At 76.2% G+C, this 17,759-nt stretch overlaps 10 non-coding genes across 10 annotated transcripts; all 10 read right to left on the bottom strand.

Moving 5' to 3' along the window:
- Positions 1-621: 621 nt before the first annotated feature.
- On the bottom strand, positions 622-740 carry LOC140596948 (5S ribosomal RNA). Its single transcript, XR_011998817.1, has one exon. It is a non-coding gene; the product is annotated as a 5S ribosomal RNA (ribosomal RNA).
- Positions 741-2,424: 1,684 nt separating this feature from the next.
- Positions 2,425-2,543, bottom strand: LOC140596947 (5S ribosomal RNA). Its single transcript, XR_011998816.1, has one exon. It is a non-coding gene; the product is annotated as a 5S ribosomal RNA (ribosomal RNA).
- Positions 2,544-4,217: 1,674 nt separating this feature from the next.
- LOC140596946 (5S ribosomal RNA) lies at positions 4,218-4,336 on the bottom strand. Its single transcript, XR_011998815.1, has one exon. It is a non-coding gene; the product is annotated as a 5S ribosomal RNA (ribosomal RNA).
- Positions 4,337-5,991: 1,655 nt separating this feature from the next.
- On the bottom strand, positions 5,992-6,110 carry LOC140596944 (5S ribosomal RNA). The gene has a single exon (XR_011998813.1). It is a non-coding gene; the product is annotated as a 5S ribosomal RNA (ribosomal RNA).
- A 1,667-nt stretch (positions 6,111-7,777) lies between these two features.
- Positions 7,778-7,896, bottom strand: LOC140596943 (5S ribosomal RNA). Its single transcript, XR_011998812.1, has one exon. It is a non-coding gene; the product is annotated as a 5S ribosomal RNA (ribosomal RNA).
- A 1,667-nt stretch (positions 7,897-9,563) lies between these two features.
- Positions 9,564-9,682, bottom strand: LOC140596942 (5S ribosomal RNA). Its single transcript, XR_011998811.1, has one exon. It is a non-coding gene; the product is annotated as a 5S ribosomal RNA (ribosomal RNA).
- A 1,678-nt stretch (positions 9,683-11,360) lies between these two features.
- On the bottom strand, positions 11,361-11,479 carry LOC140596973 (5S ribosomal RNA). The gene has a single exon (XR_011998842.1). It is a non-coding gene; the product is annotated as a 5S ribosomal RNA (ribosomal RNA).
- A 1,660-nt stretch (positions 11,480-13,139) lies between these two features.
- LOC140596941 (5S ribosomal RNA) lies at positions 13,140-13,258 on the bottom strand. The gene has a single exon (XR_011998810.1). It is a non-coding gene; the product is annotated as a 5S ribosomal RNA (ribosomal RNA).
- A 1,658-nt stretch (positions 13,259-14,916) lies between these two features.
- LOC140596940 (5S ribosomal RNA) lies at positions 14,917-15,035 on the bottom strand. Its single transcript, XR_011998809.1, has one exon. It is a non-coding gene; the product is annotated as a 5S ribosomal RNA (ribosomal RNA).
- Positions 15,036-16,700: 1,665 nt separating this feature from the next.
- Positions 16,701-16,819, bottom strand: LOC140597022 (5S ribosomal RNA). Its single transcript, XR_011998890.1, has one exon. It is a non-coding gene; the product is annotated as a 5S ribosomal RNA (ribosomal RNA).
- Between the last annotated feature and the right edge of the window lie 940 nt (positions 16,820-17,759).

Raw genomic sequence — 17,759 nt, 5'->3', positions numbered from 1 at the left:
TTGCGGGTGGCTGGGTGGCTTGGAGGCTGGGGGCGGTGCCAGGGAATTGCTAGGGGCTGGGGGCGGGCCTGGGGGCGGAGATTGGGGCGGGGCGAGGAGGGCCCGCAGGCGGGCCCGGCCCCGGCCCCGGCCCCGGCCCCCAAAGCCCCGCCCCGGCCCCGGCCCCCAAAGCCCCGCCCCGGCCCCCCGGAGGGGCTCGCAGGCCTGCGGAGACGGGATCCAGCCCCCGCCCGGCTCCCCCCAGCGACCGCCCCCTCCCCGCCCCGGCCCCGAGGTTCCTGCTGTCGCCCCGTCCCCTCCGTCGGCCGCCTTCGGGCCCCCGCGGCGCCCTGGGACGCGCGGCCGGCTAGGACGTGGGTGGGTGTGCTTGAAGGGCGGGCTGCGAGGGTGAAGGGCTTGAGAGGAAGAGGAGGTGGTGCATGTGTGTGGCCTCCTGCCCGTGCAGCCGGCGCCCTCGGTGCTCCGCGGCGCCCTGCGGTGCTTCCGGCGGGGCGGGGGCCATGCCACGGGTCGCCCGGAGGGGGGCGCCGCCGCCGCCGCCGCCGCCGCCGCCGCGTTGGTCGAGGGGGCGTTGGCGGCCAAGGGACAGACAGGAAGGCAGGCAAAAGGCCGAGGAAAAAAAGCCTACAGCACCCGGTATTCCCAGGCGGTCTCCCATCCAAGTACTAACCAGGCCCGACCCTGCTTAGCTTCCGAGATCAGACGAGATCGGGCGCGTTCAGGGTGGTATGGCCGTAGACGTCCGCGGCTGCCGCTGGGCGCCCCAAGAGCCTGCTCTGCGCCTCTCCGGGCCAGGCGCCCGCCGCTCCTCAGCCCTCCGCCCGCCCGATCGCGCCAGCCCGCCTGCATGCTCGCCTGCCGGCCCGACTGATTGATTGACTGACCGCCTCCCGCGCCGCGCCCGGGGTGGCGGAGGGCGCCTGCCCCGGGCCGGGCGGGGGGGGTGGGGGCCAAGACGCCTCCCGCACCCCGGAGCGGAGGCTGTCGCCGGAGCCCGGGCGCGCTCCCGTCCCCGGCCTGGCGGGCGCGTCGCCGCCGCTCGGCTCCCCGGATGGCACGCCGCCCCACCTCGGACCGCTCACTGGCTGGGGGGGTGCCGCGGGCCGGCGCCGGCCGGCTCCGGACGACCCCTGGCCTCTCCTGTTCTTCAGCCGGCCTGGCTCAAAGCCAAGCCGGGGCCGCCCGCGCCGCCGGACCCCATCCTCGGACAGGCAGGGACACAGACACAGGTGCCCACGACAGACAGACAGACACACACACACACACACACAGACGGAGGGACACGGGCACTCGGAGCTGGGCCACAAGGCCTGTGGGGGCGAGGCAGCCACCCCGCCGGAGGGGCGCAGGCCCTGGAGCTGCCTTAGGAGCCCTGGCAGCCGCGGGCCCTGCAGCCACGGTGTCAGGGATGCCGTTCTGCCCCCATTCCTGCCCATCAGCCGAACCGCCGCGGGACCGTGTGCCTGTGTTGCGTGCGCGGCGCCCACGCCCAGGCGCGGAGCGAGTCTCTCTTGTGTCTCTTGCTGTGTTGCGCGCGGCCCTTTTCGGCATGGGTGCCGGCCGCCCCCGCGTCGCTGTGGCCTTGGCTGTTGCGGGGCCGCGGAGCGCGCAGCCCGGTGCCAACGGGGCCTGAGGCCCCGGGCGGTCGGGCCATCTGGTGTCCCGGGCCCGCGGAGCGTGGACGTCGTGGCTGAGGGCCGAAGGGACGGTGGTCCGCGGGGGAGGCAGGGCATGTCCTTCGGAGAGAAGGTGCAGGCGGGCCCGGGCCGAAGGTGGGGGGGGTTGCGGGTGGCTGGGTGGCTTGGAGGCTGGGGGCGGTGCCAGGGAATTGCTAGGGGCTGGGGGCGGGCCTGGGGGCGGAGATTGGGGCGGGGCGAGGAGGGCCCGCAGGCGGGCCCGGCCCCGGCACCGGCCCCGGCCCCGGCCCCCAAAGCCCCGCCCCGGCCCCGGCCCCCAAAGCCCCGCCCCGGCCCCCCGGAGGGGCTCGCAGGCCTGCGGAGACGGGATCCAGCCCCCGCCCGGCTCCCCCCAGCGACCGCCCCCTCCCCGCCCCGGCCCCGAGGTTCCTGCTGTCGCCCCGTCCCCTCCGTCGGCCGCCTTCGGGCCCCCGCGGCGCCCTGGGACGCGCGGCCGGCTAGGACGTGGGTGGGTGTGCTTGAAGGGCGGGCTGCGAGGGTGAAGGGCTTGAGAGGAAGAGGAGGTGGTGCATGTGTGTGGCCTCCTGCCCGTGCAGCCGGCGCCCTCGGTGCTCCGCGGCGCCCTGCGGTGCTTCCGGCGGGGCGGGGGCCATGCCACGGGTCGCCCGGAGGGGGGCGCCGCCGCCGCCGCCGCCGCCGCCGCCGCCGCCGCCGCCGCCGCGTTGGTCGAGGGGGCGTTGGCGGCCAAGGGACAGACAGGAAGGCAGGCAAAAGGCCGAGGAAAAAAAGCCTACAGCACCCGGTATTCCCAGGCGGTCTCCCATCCAAGTACTAACCAGGCCCGACCCTGCTTAGCTTCCGAGATCAGACGAGATCGGGCGCGTTCAGGGTGGTATGGCCGTAGACGTCCGCGGCTGCCGCTGGGCGCCCCAAGAGCCTGCTCTGCGCCTCTCCGGGCCAGGCGCCCGCCGCTCCTCAGCCCTCCGCCCGCCCGATCGCGCCAGCCCGCCTGCATGCTCGCCTGCCGGCCCGACTGATTGATTGACTGACCGCCTCCCGCGCCGCGCCCGGGGTGGCGGAGGGCGCCTGCCCCGGGCCGGGCGGGGGGGGTGGGGGCCAAGACGCCTCCCGCACCCCGGAGCGGAGGCTGTCGCCGGAGCCCGGGCGCGCTCCCGTCCCCGGCCTGGCGGGCGCGTCGCCGCCGCTCGGCTCCCCGGATGGCACGCCGTCCCACCTCGGACCGCTCACTGGCTGGGGGGGTGCCGCGGGCCGGCGCCGGCCGGCTCCGGACGACCCCTGGCCTCTCCTGTTCTTCAGCCGGCCTGGCTCAAAGCCAAGCCGGGGCCGCCCGCGCCGCCGGACCCCATCCTCGGACAGGCAGGGACACAGACACAGGTGCCCACGACAGACAGACAGACACACACACACACACACACACAGACGGAGGGACACGGGCACTCGGAGCTGGGCCACAAGGCCTGTGGGGGCGAGGCAGCCACCCCGCCGGAGGGGCGCAGGCCCTGGAGCTGCCTTAGGAGCCCTGGCAGCCGCGGGCCCTGCAGCCACGGTGTCAGGGATGCCGTTCTGCCCCCATTCCTGCCCATCAGCCGAACCGCCGCGGGACCGTGTGCCTGTGTTGCGTGCGCGGCGCCCACGCCCAGGCGCGGAGCGAGTCTCTCTTGTGTCTCTTGCTGTGTTGCGCGCGGCCCTTTTCGGCATGGGTGCCAGCCGCCCCCGCGTCGCTGTGGCCTTGGCTGTTGCGGGGCCGCGGAGCGCGCAGCCCGGTGCCAACGGGGCCTGAGGCCCCGGGCGGTCGGGCCATCTGGTGTCCCGGGCCCGCGGAGCGTGGACGTCGTGGCTGAGGGCCGAAGGGACGGTGGTCCGCGGGGGAGGCAGGGCATGTCCTTCGGAGAGAAGGTGCAGGCGGGCCCGGGCCGAAGGTGGGGGGGGTTGCGGGTGGCTGGGTGGCTTGGAGGCTGGGGGCGGTGCCAGGGAATTGCTAGGGGCTGGGGGCGGGCCTGGGGGCGGAGATTGGGGCGGGGCGAGGAGGGCCCCGGCCCCCAAAGCCCCGCCCCGGCCCCCAAAGCCCCGCCCCGGCCCCGGCCCCCAAAGCCCCGCCCCGGCCCCCCGGAGGGGCTCGCAGGCCTGCGGAGACGGGATCCAGCCCCCGCCCGGCTCCCCCCAGCGACCGCCCCCTCCCCGCCCCGGCCCCGAGGTTCCTGCTGTCGCCCCGTCCCCTCCGTCGGCCGCCTTCGGGCCCCCGCGGCGCCCTGGGACGCGCGGCCGGCTAGGACGTGGGTGGGTGTGCTTGAAGGGCGGGCTGCGAGGGTGAAGGGCTTGAGAGGAAGAGGAGGTGGTGCATGTGTGTGGCCTCCTGCCCGTGCAGCCGGCGCCCTCGGTGCTCCGCGGCGCCCTGCGGTGCTTCCGGCGGGGCGGGGGCCATGCCACGGGTCGCCCGGAGGGGGGCGCCGCCGCCGCCGCCGCCGCCGCCGCCGCCGCCGCCGCCGCCGCCGCGTTGGTCGAGGGGGCGTTGGCGGCCAAGGGACAGACAGGAAGGCAGGCAAAAGGCCGAGGAAAAAAAGCCTACAGCACCCGGTATTCCCAGGCGGTCTCCCATCCAAGTACTAACCAGGCCCGACCCTGCTTAGCTTCCGAGATCAGACGAGATCGGGCGCGTTCAGGGTGGTATGGCCGTAGACGTCCGCGGCTGCCGCTGGGCGCCCCAAGAGCCTGCTCTGCGCCTCTCCGGGCCAGGCGCCCGCCGCTCCTCAGCCCTCCGCCCGCCCGATCGCGCCAGCCCGCCTGCATGCTCGCCTGCCGGCCCGACTGATTGATTGACTGACCGCCTCCCGCGCCGCGCCCGGGGTGGCGGAGGGCGCCTGCCCCGGGCCGGGCGGGGGGGGTGGGGGCCAAGACGCCTCCCGCACCCCGGAGCGGAGGCTGTCGCCGGAGCCCGGGCGCGCTCCCGTCCCCGGCCTGGCGGGCGCGTCGCCGCCGCTCGGCTCCCCGGATGGCACGCCGCCCCACCTCGGACCGCTCACTGGCTGGGGGGGTGCCGCGGGCCGGCGCCGGCCGGCTCCGGACGACCCCTGGCCTCTCCTGTTCTTCAGCCGGCCTGGCTCAAAGCCAAGCCGGGGCCGCCCGCGCCGCCGGACCCCATCCTCGGACAGGCAGGGACACAGACACAGGTGCCCACGACAGACAGACAGACACACACACACACACACACAGACGGAGGGACACGGGCACTCGGAGCTGGGCCACAAGGCCTGTGGGGGCGAGGCAGCCACCCCGCCGGAGGGGCGCAGGCCCTGGAGCTGCCTTAGGAGCCCTGGCAGCCGCGGGCCCTGCAGCCACGGTGTCAGGGATGCCGTTCTGCCCCCATTCCTGCCCATCAGCCGAACCGCCGCGGGACCGTGTGCCTGTGTTGCGTGCGCGGCGCCCACGCCCAGGCGCGGAGCGAGTCTCTCTTGTGTCTCTTGCTGTGTTGCGCGCGGCCCTTTTCGGCATGGGTGCCGGCCGCCCCCGCGTCGCTGTGGCCTTGGCTGTTGCGGGGCCGCGGAGCGCGCAGCCCGGTGCCAACGGGGCCTGAGGCCCCGGGCGGTCGGGCCATCTGGTGTCCCGGGCCCGCGGAGCGTGGACGTCGTGGCTGAGGGCCGAAGGGACGGTGGTCCGCGGGGGAGGCAGGGCATGTCCTTCGGAGAGAAGGTGCAGGCGGGCCCGGGCCGAAGGTGGGGGGGGTTGCGGGTGGCTGGGTGGCTTGGAGGCTGGGGGCGGTGCCAGGGAATTGCTAGGGGCTGGGGGCGGGCCTGGGGGCGGAGATTGGGGCGGGGCGAGGAGGGCCCCGGCCCCGGCCCCGGCCCCCAAAGCCCCGCCCCGGCCCCGGCCCCCAAAGCCCCGCCCCGGCCCCCCGGAGGGGCTCGCAGGCCTGCGGAGACGGGATCCAGCCCCCGCCCGGCTCCCCCCAGCGACCGCCCCCTCCCCGCCCCGGCCCCGAGGTTCCTGCTGTCGCCCCGTCCCCTCCGTCGGCCGCCTTCGGGCCCCCGCGGCGCCCTGGGACGCGCGGCCGGCTAGGACGTGGGTGGGTGTGCTTGAAGGGCGGGCTGCGAGGGTGAAGGGCTTGAGAGGAAGAGGAGGTGGTGCATGTGTGTGGCCTCCTGCCCGTGCAGCCGGCGCCCTCGGTGCTCCGCGGCGCCCTGCGGTGCTTCCGGCGGGGCGGGGGCCATGCCACGGGTCGCCCGGAGGGGGGCGCCGCCGCCGCCGCCGCCGCCGCCGCCGCCGCCGCCGCGTTGGTCGAGGGGGCGTTGGCGGCCAAGGGACAGACAGGAAGGCAGGCAAAAGGCCGAGGAAAAAAAGCCTACAGCACCCGGTATTCCCAGGCGGTCTCCCATCCAAGTACTAACCAGGCCCGACCCTGCTTAGCTTCCGAGATCAGACGAGATCGGGCGCGTTCAGGGTGGTATGGCCGTAGACGTCCGCGGCTGCCGCTGGGCGCCCCAAGAGCCTGCTCTGCGCCTCTCCGGGCCAGGCGCCCGCCGCTCCTCAGCCCTCCGCCCGCCCGATCGCGCCAGCCCGCCTGCATGCTCGCCTGCCGGCCCGACTGATTGATTGACTGACCGCCTCCCGCGCCACGCCCGGGGTGGCGGAGGGCGCCTGCCCCGGGCCGGGCGGGGGGGGTGGGGGCCAAGACGCCTCCCGCACCCCGGAGCGGAGGCTGTCGCCGGAGCCCGGGCGCGCTCCCGTCCCCGGCCTGGCGGGCGCGTCGCCGCCGCTCGGCTCCCCGGATGGCACGCCGCCCCACCTCGGACCGCTCACTGGCTGGGGGGGTGCCGCGGGCCGGCGCCGGCCGGCTCCGGACGACCCCTGGCCTCTCCTGTTCTTCAGCCGGCCTGGCTCAAAGCCAAGCCGGGGCCGCCCGCGCCGCCGGACCCCATCCTCGGACAGGCAGGGACACAGACACAGGTGCCCACGACAGACAGACAGACACACACACACACACACACAGACGGAGGGACACGGGCACTCGGAGCTGGGCCACAAGGCCTGTGGGGGCGAGGCAGCCACCCCGCCGGAGGGGCGCAGGCCCTGGAGCTGCCTTAGGAGCCCTGGCAGCCGCGGGCCCTGCAGCCACGGTGTCAGGGATGCCGTTCTGCCCCCATTCCTGCCCATCAGCCGAACCGCCGCGGGACCGTGTGCCTGTGTTGCGTGCGCGGCGCCCACGCCCAGGCGCGGAGCGAGTCTCTCTTGTGTCTCTTGCTGTGTTGCGCGCGGCCCTTTTCGGCATGGGTGCCGGCCGCCCCCGCGTCGCTGTGGCCTTGGCTGTTGCGGGGCCGCGGAGCGCGCAGCCCGGTGCCAACGGGGCCTGAGGCCCCGGGCGGTCGGGCCATCTGGTGTCCCGGGCCCGCGGAGCGTGGACGTCGTGGCTGAGGGCCGAAGGGACGGTGGTCCGCGGGGGAGGCAGGGCATGTCCTTCGGAGAGAAGGTGCAGGCGGGCCCGGGCCGAAGGTGGGGGGGGTTGCGGGTGGCTGGGTGGCTTGGAGGCTGGGGGCGGTGCCAGGGAATTGCTAGGGGCTGGGGGCGGGCCTGGGGGCGGAGATTGGGGCGGGGCGAGGAGGGCCCCGGCCCCGGCCCCGGCCCCCAAAGCCCCGCCCCGGCCCCGGCCCCCAAAGCCCCGCCCCGGCCCCCCGGAGGGGCTCGCAGGCCTGCGGAGACGGGATCCAGCCCCCGCCCGGCTCCCCCCAGCGACCGCCCCCTCCCCGCCCCGGCCCCGAGGTTCCTGCTGTCGCCCCGTCCCCTCCGTCGGCCGCCTTCGGGCCCCCGCGGCGCCCTGGGACGCGCGGCCGGCTAGGACGTGGGTGGGTGTGCTTGAAGGGCGGGCTGCGAGGGTGAAGGGCTTGAGAGGAAGAGGAGGTGGTGCATGTGTGTGGCCTCCTGCCCGTGCAGCCGGCGCCCTCGGTGCTCCGCGGCGCCCTGCGGTGCTTCCGGCGGGGCGGGGGCCATGCCACGGGTCGCCCGGAGGGGGGCGCCGCCGCCGCCGCCGCCGCCGCCGCCGCCGCCGCCGCCGCCGCCGCCGCGTTGGTCGAGGGGGCGTTGGCGGCCAAGGGACAGACAGGAAGGCAGGCAAAAGGCCGAGGAAAAAAAGCCTACAGCACCCGGTATTCCCAGGCGGTCTCCCATCCAAGTACTAACCAGGCCCGACCCTGCTTAGCTTCCGAGATCAGACGAGATCGGGCGCGTTCAGGGTGGTATGGCCGTAGACGTCCGCGGCTGCCGCTGGGCGCCCCAAGAGCCTGCTCTGCGCCTCTCCGGGCCAGGCGCCCGCCGCTCCTCAGCCCTCCGCCCGCCCGATCGCGCCAGCCCGCCTGCATGCTCGCCTGCCGGCCCGACTGATTGATTGACTGACCGCCTCCCGCGCCGCGCCCGGGGTGGCGGAGGGCGCCTGCCCCGGGCCGGGCGGGGGGGGTGGGGGCCAAGACGCCTCCCGCACCCCGGAGCGGAGGCTGTCGCCGGAGCCCGGGCGCGCTCCCGTCCCCGGCCTGGCGGGCGCGTCGCCGCCGCTCGGCTCCCCGGATGGCACGCCGCCCCACCTCGGACCGCTCACTGGCTGGGGGGGTGCCGCGGGCCGGCGCCGGCCGGCTCCGGACGACCCCTGGCCTCTCCTGTTCTTCAGCCGGCCTGGCTCAAAGCCAAGCCGGGGCCGCCCGCGCCGCCGGACCCCATCCTCGGACAGGCAGGGACACAGACACAGGTGCCCACGACAGACAGACAGACACACACACACACACACACAGACGGAGGGACACGGGCACTCGGAGCTGGGCCACAAGGCCTGTGGGGGCGAGGCAGCCACCCCGCCGGAGGGGCGCAGGCCCTGGAGCTGCCTTAGGAGCCCTGGCAGCCGCGGGCCCTGCAGCCACGGTGTCAGGGATGCCGTTCTGCCCCCATTCCTGCCCATCAGCCGAACCGCCGCGGGACCGTGTGCCTGTGTTGCGTGCGCGGCGCCCACGCCCAGGCGCGGAGCGAGTCTCTCTTGTGTCTCTTGCTGTGTTGCGCGCGGCCCTTTTCGGCATGGGTGCCGGCCGCCCCCGCGTCGCTGTGGCCTTGGCTGTTGCGGGGCCGCGGAGCGCGCAGCCCGGTGCCAACGGGGCCTGAGGCCCCGGGCGGTCGGGCCATCTGGTGTCCCGGGCCCGCGGAGCGTGGACGTCGTGGCTGAGGGCCGAAGGGACGGTGGTCCGCGGGGGAGGCAGGGCATGTCCTTCGGAGAGAAGGTGCAGGCGGGCCCGGGCCGAAGGTGGGGGGGGTTGCGGGTGGCTGGGTGGCTTGGAGGCTGGGGGCGGTGCCAGGGAATTGCTAGGGGCTGGGGGCGGGCCTGGGGGCGGAGATTGGGGCGGGGCGAGGAGGGCCCCGGCCCCGGCCCCGGCCCCCAAAGCCCCGCCCCGGCCCCGGCCCCCAAAGCCCCGCCCCGGCCCCCCGGAGGGGCTCGCAGGCCTGCGGAGACGGGATCCAGCCCCCGCCCGGCTCCCCCCAGCGACCGCCCCCTCCCCGCCCCGGCCCCGAGGTTCCTGCTGTCGCCCCGTCCCCTCCGTCGGCCGCCTTCGGGCCCCCGCGGCGCCCTGGGACGCGCGGCCGGCTAGGACGTGGGTGGGTGTGCTTGAAGGGCGGGCTGCGAGGGTGAAGGGCTTGAGAGGAAGAGGAGGTGGTGCATGTGTGTGGCCTCCTGCCCGTGCAGCCGGCGCCCTCGGTGCTCCGCGGCGCCCTGCGGTGCTTCCGGCGGGGCGGGGGCCATGCCACGGGTCGCCCGGAGGGGGGCGCCGCCGCCGCCGCCGCCGCCGCCGCCGCCGCCGCCGCCGCCGCCGCCGCGTTGGTCGAGGGGGCGTTGGCGGCCAAGGGACAGACAGGAAGGCAGGCAAAAGGCCGAGGAAAAAAAGCCTACAGCACCCGGTATTCCCAGGCGGTCTCCCATCCAAGTACTAACCAGGCCCGACCCTGCTTAGCTTCCGAGATCAGACGAGATCGGGCGCGTTCAGGGTGGTATGGCCGTAGACGTCCGCGGCTGCCGCTGGGCGCCCCAAGAGCCTGCTCTGCGCCTCTCCGGGCCAGGCGCCCGCCGCTCCTCAGCCCTCCGCCCGCCCGATCGCGCCAGCCCGCCTGCATGCTCGCCTGCCGGCCCGACTGATTGATTGACTGACCGCCTCCCGCGCCACGCCCGGGGTGGCGGAGGGCGCCTGCCCCGGGCCGGGCGGGGGGGGTGGGGGCCAAGACGCCTCCCGCACCCCGGAGCGGAGGCTGTCGCCGGAGCCCGGGCGCGCTCCCGTCCCCGGCCTGGCGGGCGCGTCGCCGCCGCTCGGCTCCCCGGATGGCACGCCGCCCCACCTCGGACCGCTCACTGGCTGGGGGGGTGCCGCGGGCCGGCGCCGGCCGGCTCCGGACGACCCCTGGCCTCTCCTGTTCTTCAGCCGGCCTGGCTCAAAGCCAAGCCGGGGCCGCCCGCGCCGCCGGACCCCATCCTCGGACAGGCAGGGACACAGACACAGGTGCCCACGACAGACAGACAGACACACACACACACACACACACACACAGACGGAGGGACACGGGCACTCGGAGCTGGGCCACAAGGCCTGTGGGGGCGAGGCAGCCACCCCGCCGGAGGGGCGCAGGCCCTGGAGCTGCCTTAGGAGCCCTGGCAGCCGCGGGCCCTGCAGCCACGGTGTCAGGGATGCCGTTCTGCCCCCATTCCTGCCCATCAGCCGAACCGCCGCGGGACCGTGTGCCTGTGTTGCGTGCGCGGCGCCCACGCCCAGGCGCGGAGCGAGTCTCTCTTGTGTCTCTTGCTGTGTTGCGCGCGGCCCTTTTCGGCATGGGTGCCGGCCGCCCCCGCGTCGCTGTGGCCTTGGCTGTTGCGGGGCCGCGGAGCGCGCAGCCCGGTGCCAACGGGGCCTGAGGCCCCGGGCGGTCGGGCCATCTGGTGTCCCGGGCCCGCGGAGCGTGGACGTCGTGGCTGAGGGCCGAAGGGACGGTGGTCCGCGGGGGAGGCAGGGCATGTCCTTCGGAGAGAAGGTGCAGGCGGGCCCGGGCCGAAGGTGGGGGGGGTTGCGGGTGGCTGGGTGGCTTGGAGGCTGGGGGCGGTGCCAGGGAATTGCTAGGGGCTGGGGGCGGGCCTGGGGGCGGAGATTGGGGCGGGGCGAGGAGGGCCCCGGCCCCGGCCCCGGCCCCCAAAGCCCCGCCCCGGCCCCGGCCCCCAAAGCCCCGCCCCGGCCCCCCGGAGGGGCTCGCAGGCCTGCGGAGACGGGATCCAGCCCCCGCCCGGCTCCCCCCAGCGACCGCCCCCTCCCCGCCCCGGCCCCGAGGTTCCTGCTGTCGCCCCGTCCCCTCCGTCGGCCGCCTTCGGGCCCCCGCGGCGCCCTGGGACGCGCGGCCGGCTAGGACGTGGGTGGGTGTGCTTGAAGGGCGGGCTGCGAGGGTGAAGGGCTTGAGAGGAAGAGGAGGTGGTGCATGTGTGTGGCCTCCTGCCCGTGCAGCCGGCGCCCTCGGTGCTCCGCGGCGCCCTGCGGTGCTTCCGGCGGGGCGGGGGCCATGCCACGGGTCGCCCGGAGGGGGGCGCCGCCGCCGCCGCCGCCGCCGCCGCCGCCGCCGCCGCCGCCGCCGCGTTGGTCGAGGGGGCGTTGGCGGCCAAGGGACAGACAGGAAGGCAGGCAAAAGGCCGAGGAAAAAAAGCCTACAGCACCACAGCACCCGGTATTCCCAGGCGGTCTCCCATCCAAGTACTAACCAGGCCCGACCCTGCTTAGCTTCCGAGATCAGACGAGATCGGGCGCGTTCAGGGTGGTATGGCCGTAGACGTCCGCGGCTGCCGCTGGGCGCCCCAAGAGCCTGCTCTGCGCCTCTCCGGGCCAGGCGCCCGCCGCTCCTCAGCCCTCCGCCCGCCCGATCGCGCCAGCCCGCCTGCATGCTCGCCTGCCGGCCCGACTGATTGATTGACTGACCGCCTCCCGCGCCGCGCCCGGGGTGGCGGAGGGCGCCTGCCCCGGGCCGGGCGGGGGGGGTGGGGGCCAAGACGCCTCCCGCACCCCGGAGCGGAGGCTGTCGCCGGAGCCCGGGCGCGCTCCCGTCCCCGGCCTGGCGGGCGCGTCGCCGCCGCTCGGCTCCCCGGATGGCACGCCGCCCCACCTCGGACCGCTCACTGGCTGGGGGGGTGCCGCGGGCCGGCGCCGGCCGGCTCCGGACGACCCCTGGCCTCTCCTGTTCTTCAGCCGGCCTGGCTCAAAGCCAAGCCGGGGCCGCCCGCGCCGCCGGACCCCATCCTCGGACAGGCAGGGACACAGACACAGGTGCCCACGACAGACAGACAGACACACACACACACACACACAGACGGAGGGACACGGGCACTCGGAGCTGGGCCACAAGGCCTGTGGGGGCGAGGCAGCCACCCCGCCGGAGGGGCGCAGGCCCTGGAGCTGCCTTAGGAGCCCTGGCAGCCGCGGGCCCTGCAGCCACGGTGTCAGGGATGCCGTTCTGCCCCCATTCCTGCCCATCAGCCGAACCGCCGCGGGACCGTGTGCCTGTGTTGCGTGCGCGGCGCCCACGCCCAGGCGCGGAGCGAGTCTCTCTTGTGTCTCTTGCTGTGTTGCGCGCGGCCCTTTTCGGCATGGGTGCCGGCCGCCCCCGCGTCGCTGTGGCCTTGGCTGTTGCGGGGCCGCGGAGCGTGCCGGTGCCAACGGGGCCTGAGGCCCCGGGCGGTCGGGCCATCTGGTGTCCCGGGCCCGCGGAGCGTGGACGTCGTGGCTGAGGGCCGAAGGGACGGTGGTCCGCGGGGGAGGCAGGGCATGTCCTTCGGAGAGAAGGTGCAGGCGGGCCCGGGCCGAAGGTGGGGGGGGTTGCGGGTGGCTGGGTGGCTTGGAGGCTGGGGGCGGTGCCAGGGAATTGCTAGGGGCTGGGGGCGGGCCTGGGGGCGGAGATTGGGGCGGGGCGAGGAGGGCCCCGGCCCCGGCCCCGGCCCCCAAAGCCCCGCCCCGGCCCCGGCCCCCAAAGCCCCGCCCCGGCCCCCCGGAGGGGCTCGCAGGCCTGCGGAGACGGGATCCAGCCCCCGCCCGGCTCCCCCCAGCGACCGCCCCCTCCCCGCCCCGGCCCCGAGGTTCCTGCTGTCGCCCCGTCCCCTCCGTCGGCCGCCTTCGGGCCCCCGCGGCGCCCTGGGACGCGCGGCCGGCTAGGACGTGGGTGGGTGTGCTTGAAGGGCGGGCTGCGAGGGTGAAGGGCTTGAGAGGAAGAGGAGGTGGTGCATGTGTGTGGCCTCCTGCCCGTGCAGCCGGCGCCCTCGGTGCTCCGCGGCGCCCTGCGGTGCTTCCGGCGGGGCGGGGGCCATGCCACGGGTCGCCCGGAGGGGGGCGCCGCCGCCGCCGCCGCCGCCGCCGCCGCCGCCGCCGCCGCCGCCGCGTTGGTCGAGGGGGCGTTGGCGGCCAAGGGACAGACAGGAAGGCAGGCAAAAGGCCGAGGAAAAAAAGCCTACAGCACCCGGTATTCCCAGGCGGTCTCCCATCCAAGTACTAACCAGGCCCGACCCTGCTTAGCTTCCGAGATCAGACGAGATCGGGCGCGTTCAGGGTGGTATGGCCGTAGACGTCCGCGGCTGCCGCTGGGCGCCCCAAGAGCCTGCTCTGCGCCTCTCCGGGCCAGGCGCCCGCCGCTCCTCAGCCCTCCGCCCGCCCGATCGCGCCAGCCCGCCTGCATGCTCGCCTGCCGGCCCGACTGATTGATTGACTGACCGCCTCCCGCGCCGCGCCCGGGGTGGCGGAGGGCGCCTGCCCCGGGCCGGGCGGGGGGGGTGGGGGCCAAGACGCCTCCCGCACCCCGGAGCGGAGGCTGTCGCCGGAGCCCGGGCGCGCTCCCGTCCCCGGCCTGGCGGGCGCGTCGCCGCCGCTCGGCTCCCCGGATGGCACGCCGCCCCACCTCGGACCGCTCACTGGCTGGGGGGGTGCCGCGGGCCGGCGCCGGCCGGCTCCGGACGACCCCTGGCCTCTCCTGTTCTTCAGCCGGCCTGGCTCAAAGCCAAGCCGGGGCCGCCCGCGCCGCCGGACCCCATCCTCGGACAGGCAGGGACACAGACACAGGTGCCCACGACAGACAGACAGACACACACACACACACACACACAGACGGAGGGACACGGGCACTCGGAGCTGGGCCACAAGGCCTGTGGGGGCGAGGCAGCCACCCCGCCGGAGGGGCGCAGGCCCTGGAGCTGCCTTAGGAGCCCTGGCAGCCGCGGGCCCTGCAGCCACGGTGTCAGGGATGCCGTTCTGCCCCCATTCCTGCCCATCAGCCGAACCGCCGCGGGACCGTGTGCCTGTGTTGCGTGCGCGGCGCCCACGCCCAGGCGCGGAGCGAGTCTCTCTTGTGTCTCTTGCTGTGTTGCGCGCGGCCCTTTTCGGCATGGGTGCCGGCCGCCCCCGCGTCGCTGTGGCCTTGGCTGTTGCGGGGCCGCGGAGCGCGCAGCCCGGTGCCAACGGGGCCTGAGGCCCCGGGCGGTCGGGCCATCTGGTGTCCCGGGCCCGCGGAGCGTGGACGTCGTGGCTGAGGGCCGAAGGGACGGTGGTCCGCGGGGGAGGCAGGGCATGTCCTTCGAGGTGCAGGCGGGCCCGGGCCGAAGGTGGGGGGGGTTGCGGGTGGCTGGGTGGCTTGGAGGCTGGGGGCGGTGCCAGGGAATTGCTAGGGGCTGGGGGCGGGCCTGGGGGCGGAGATTGGGGCGGGGCGAGGAGCGGCCCCGGCCGGCCCCGGCCCCCAAAGCCCCGCCCCGGCCCCGGCCCCCAAAGCCCCGCCCCGGCCCCCCGGAGGGGCTCGCAGGCCTGCGGAGACGGGATCCAGCCCCCGCCCGGCTCCCCCCAGCGACCGCCCCCTCCCCGCCCCGGCCCCGAGGTTCCTGCTGTCGCCCCGTCCCCTCCGTCGGCCGCCTTCGGGCCCCCGCGGCGCCCTGGGACGCGCGGCCGGCTAGGACGTGGGTGGGTGTGCTTGAAGGGCGGGCTGCGAGGGTGAAGGGCTTGAGAGGAAGAGGAGGTGGTGCATGTGTGTGGCCTCCTGCCCGTGCAGCCGGCGCCCTCGGTGCTCCGCGGCGCCCTGCGGTGCTTCCGGCGGGGCGGGGGCCATGCCACGGGTCGCCCGGAGGGGGCGCCGCCGCCGCCGCCGCCGCCGCCGCCGCCGCCGCCGCCGCCGCCGCGTTGGTCGAGGGGGCGTTGGCGGCCAAGGGACAGACAGGAAGGCAGGCAAAAGGCCGAGGAAAAAAAGCCTACAGCACCCGGTATTCCCAGGCGGTCTCCCATCCAAGTACTAACCAGGCCCGACCCTGCTTAGCTTCCGAGATCAGACGAGATCGGGCGCGTTCAGGGTGGTATGGCCGTAGACGTCCGCGGCTGCCGCTGGGCGCCCCAAGAGCCTGCTCTGCGCCTCTCCGGGCCAGGCGCCCGCCGCTCCTCAGCCCTCCGCCCGCCCGATCGCGCCAGCCCGCCTGCATGCTCGCCTGCCGGCCCGACTGATTGATTGACTGACCGCCTCCCGCGCCGCGCCCGGGGTGGCGGAGGGCGCCTGCCCCGGGCCGGGCGGGGGGGGTGGGGGCCAAGACGCCTCCCGCACCCCGGAGCGGAGGCTGTCGCCGGAGCCCGGGCGCGCTCCCGTCCCCGGCCTGGCGGGCGCGTCGCCGCCGCTCGGCTCCCCGGATGGCACGCCGCCCCACCTCGGACCGCTCACTGGCTGGGGGGGTGCCGCGGGCCGGCGCCGGCCGGCTCCGGACGACCCCTGGCCTCTCCTGTTCTTCAGCCGGCCTGGCTCAAAGCCAAGCCGGGGCCGCCCGCGCCGCCGGACCCCATCCTCGGACAGGCAGGGACACAGACACAGGTGCCCACGACAGACAGACAGACACACACACACACACACACACAGACGGAGGGACACGGGCACTCGGAGCTGGGCCACAAGGCCTGTGGGGGCGAGGCAGCCACCCCGCCGGAGGGGCGCAGGCCCTGGAGCTGCCTTAGGAGCCCTGGCAGCCGCGGGCCCTGCAGCCACGGTGTCAGGGATGCCGTTCTGCCCCCATTCCTGCCCATCAGCCGAACCGCCGCGGGACCGTGTGCCTGTGTTGCGTGCGCGGCGCCCACGCCCAGGCGCGGAGCGAGTCTCTCTTGTGTCTCTTGCTGTGTTGCGCGCGGCCCTTTTCGGCATGGGTGCCGGCCGCCCCCGCGTCGCTGTGGCCTTGGCTGTTGCGGGGCCGCGGAGCGCGCAGCCCGGTGCCAACGGGGCCTGAGGCCCCGGGCGGTCGGGCCATCTGGTGTCCCGGGCCCGCGGAGCGTGGACGTCGTGGCTGAGGGCCGAAGGGACGGTGGTCCGCGGGGGAGGCAGGGCATGTCCTTCGGAGAGAAGGTGCAGGCGGGCCCGGGCCGAAGGTGGGGGGGGTTGCGGGTGGCTGGGTGGCTTGGAGGCTGGGGGCGGTGCCAGGGAATTGCTAGGGGCTGGGGGCGGGCCTGGGGGCGGAGATTGGGGCGGGGCGAGGAGGGCCCCGGCCCCGGCCCCGGCCCCCAAAGCCCCGCCCCGGCCCCGGCCCCCAAAGCCCCGCCCCGGCCCCCCGGAGGGGCTCGCAGGCCTGCGGAGACGGGATCCAGCCCCCGCCCGGCTCCCCCCAGCGACCGCCCCCTCCCCGCCCCGGCCCCGAGGTTCCTGCTGTCGCCCCGTCCCCTCCGTCGGCCGCCTTCGGGCCCCCGCGGCGCCCTGGGACGCGCGGCCGGCTAGGACGTGGGTGGGTGTGCTTGAAGGGCGGGCTGCGAGGGTGAAGGGCTTGAGAGGAAGAGGAGGTGGTGCATGTGTGTGGCCTCCTGCCCGTGCAGCCGGCGCCCTCGGTGCTCCGCGGCGCCCTGCGGTGCTTCCGGCGGGGCGGGGGCCATGCCACGGGTCGCCCGGAGGGGGCGCCGCCGCCGCCGCCGCCGCCGCCGCCGCCGCCGCCGCCGCCGCCGCGTTGGTCGAGGGGGCGTTGGCGGCCAAGGGACAGACAGGAAGGCAGGCAAAAGGCCGAGGAAAAAAAGCCTACAGCACCCGGTATTCCCAGGCGGTCTCCCATCCAAGTACTAACCAGGCCCGACCCTGCTTAGCTTCCGAGATCAGACGAGATCGGGCGCGTTCAGGGTGGTATGGCCGTAGACGTCCGCGGCTGCCGCTGGGCGCCCCAAGAGCCTGCTCTGCGCCTCTCCGGGCCAGGCGCCCGCCGCTCCTCAGCCCTCCGCCCGCCCGATCGCGCCAGCCCGCCTGCATGCTCGCCTGCCGGCCCGACTGATTGATTGACTGACCGCCTCCCGCGCCGCGCCCGGGGTGGCGGAGGGCGCCTGCCCCGGGCCGGGCGGGGGGGGTGGGGGCCAAGACGCCTCCCGCACCCCGGAGCGGAGGCTGTCGCCGGAGCCCGGGCGCGCTCCCGTCCCCGGCCTGGCGGGCGCGTCGCCGCCGCTCGGCTCCCCGGATGGCACGCCGCCCCACCTCGGACCGCTCACTGGCTGGGGGGGTGCCGCGGGCCGGCGCCGGCCGGCTCCGGACGACCCCTGGCCTCTCCTGTTCTTCAGCCGGCCTGGCTCAAAGCCAAGCCGGGGCCGCCCGCGCCGCCGGACCCCATCCTCGGACAGGCAGGGACACAGACACAGGTGCCCACGACAGACAGACAGACACACACACACACACACACACAGACGGAGGGACACGGGCACTCGGAGCTGGGCCACAAGGCCTGTGGGGGCGAGGCAGCCACCCCGCCGGAGGGGCGCAGGCCCTGGAGCTGCCTTAGGAGCCCTGGCAGCCGCGGGCCCTGCAGCCACGGTGTCAGGGATGCCGTTCTGCCCCCATTCCTGCCCATCAGCCGAACCGCCGCGGGACCGTGTGCCTGTGTTGCGTGCGCGGCGCCCACGCCCAGGCGCGGAGCGAGTCTCTCTTGTGTCTCTTGCTGTGTTGCGCGCGGCCCTTTTCGGCATGGGTGCCGGCCGCCCCCGCGTCGCTGTGGCCTTGGCTGTTGCGGGGCCGCGGAGCGCGCAGCCCGGTGCCAACGGGGCCTGAGGCCCCGGGCGGTCGGGCCATCTGGTGTCCCGGGCCCGCGGAGCG

This window comes from Vulpes vulpes, unplaced genomic scaffold (assembly GCF_048418805.1).
Source record: "Vulpes vulpes isolate BD-2025 unplaced genomic scaffold, VulVul3 u000000811, whole genome shotgun sequence".
NCBI lineage: Eukaryota > Metazoa > Chordata > Mammalia > Carnivora > Canidae > Vulpes > Vulpes vulpes.
The sequence above is the reverse complement of the archived record's forward strand: the minus strand, read 5'-3'. Positions and strand labels throughout refer to the sequence as shown.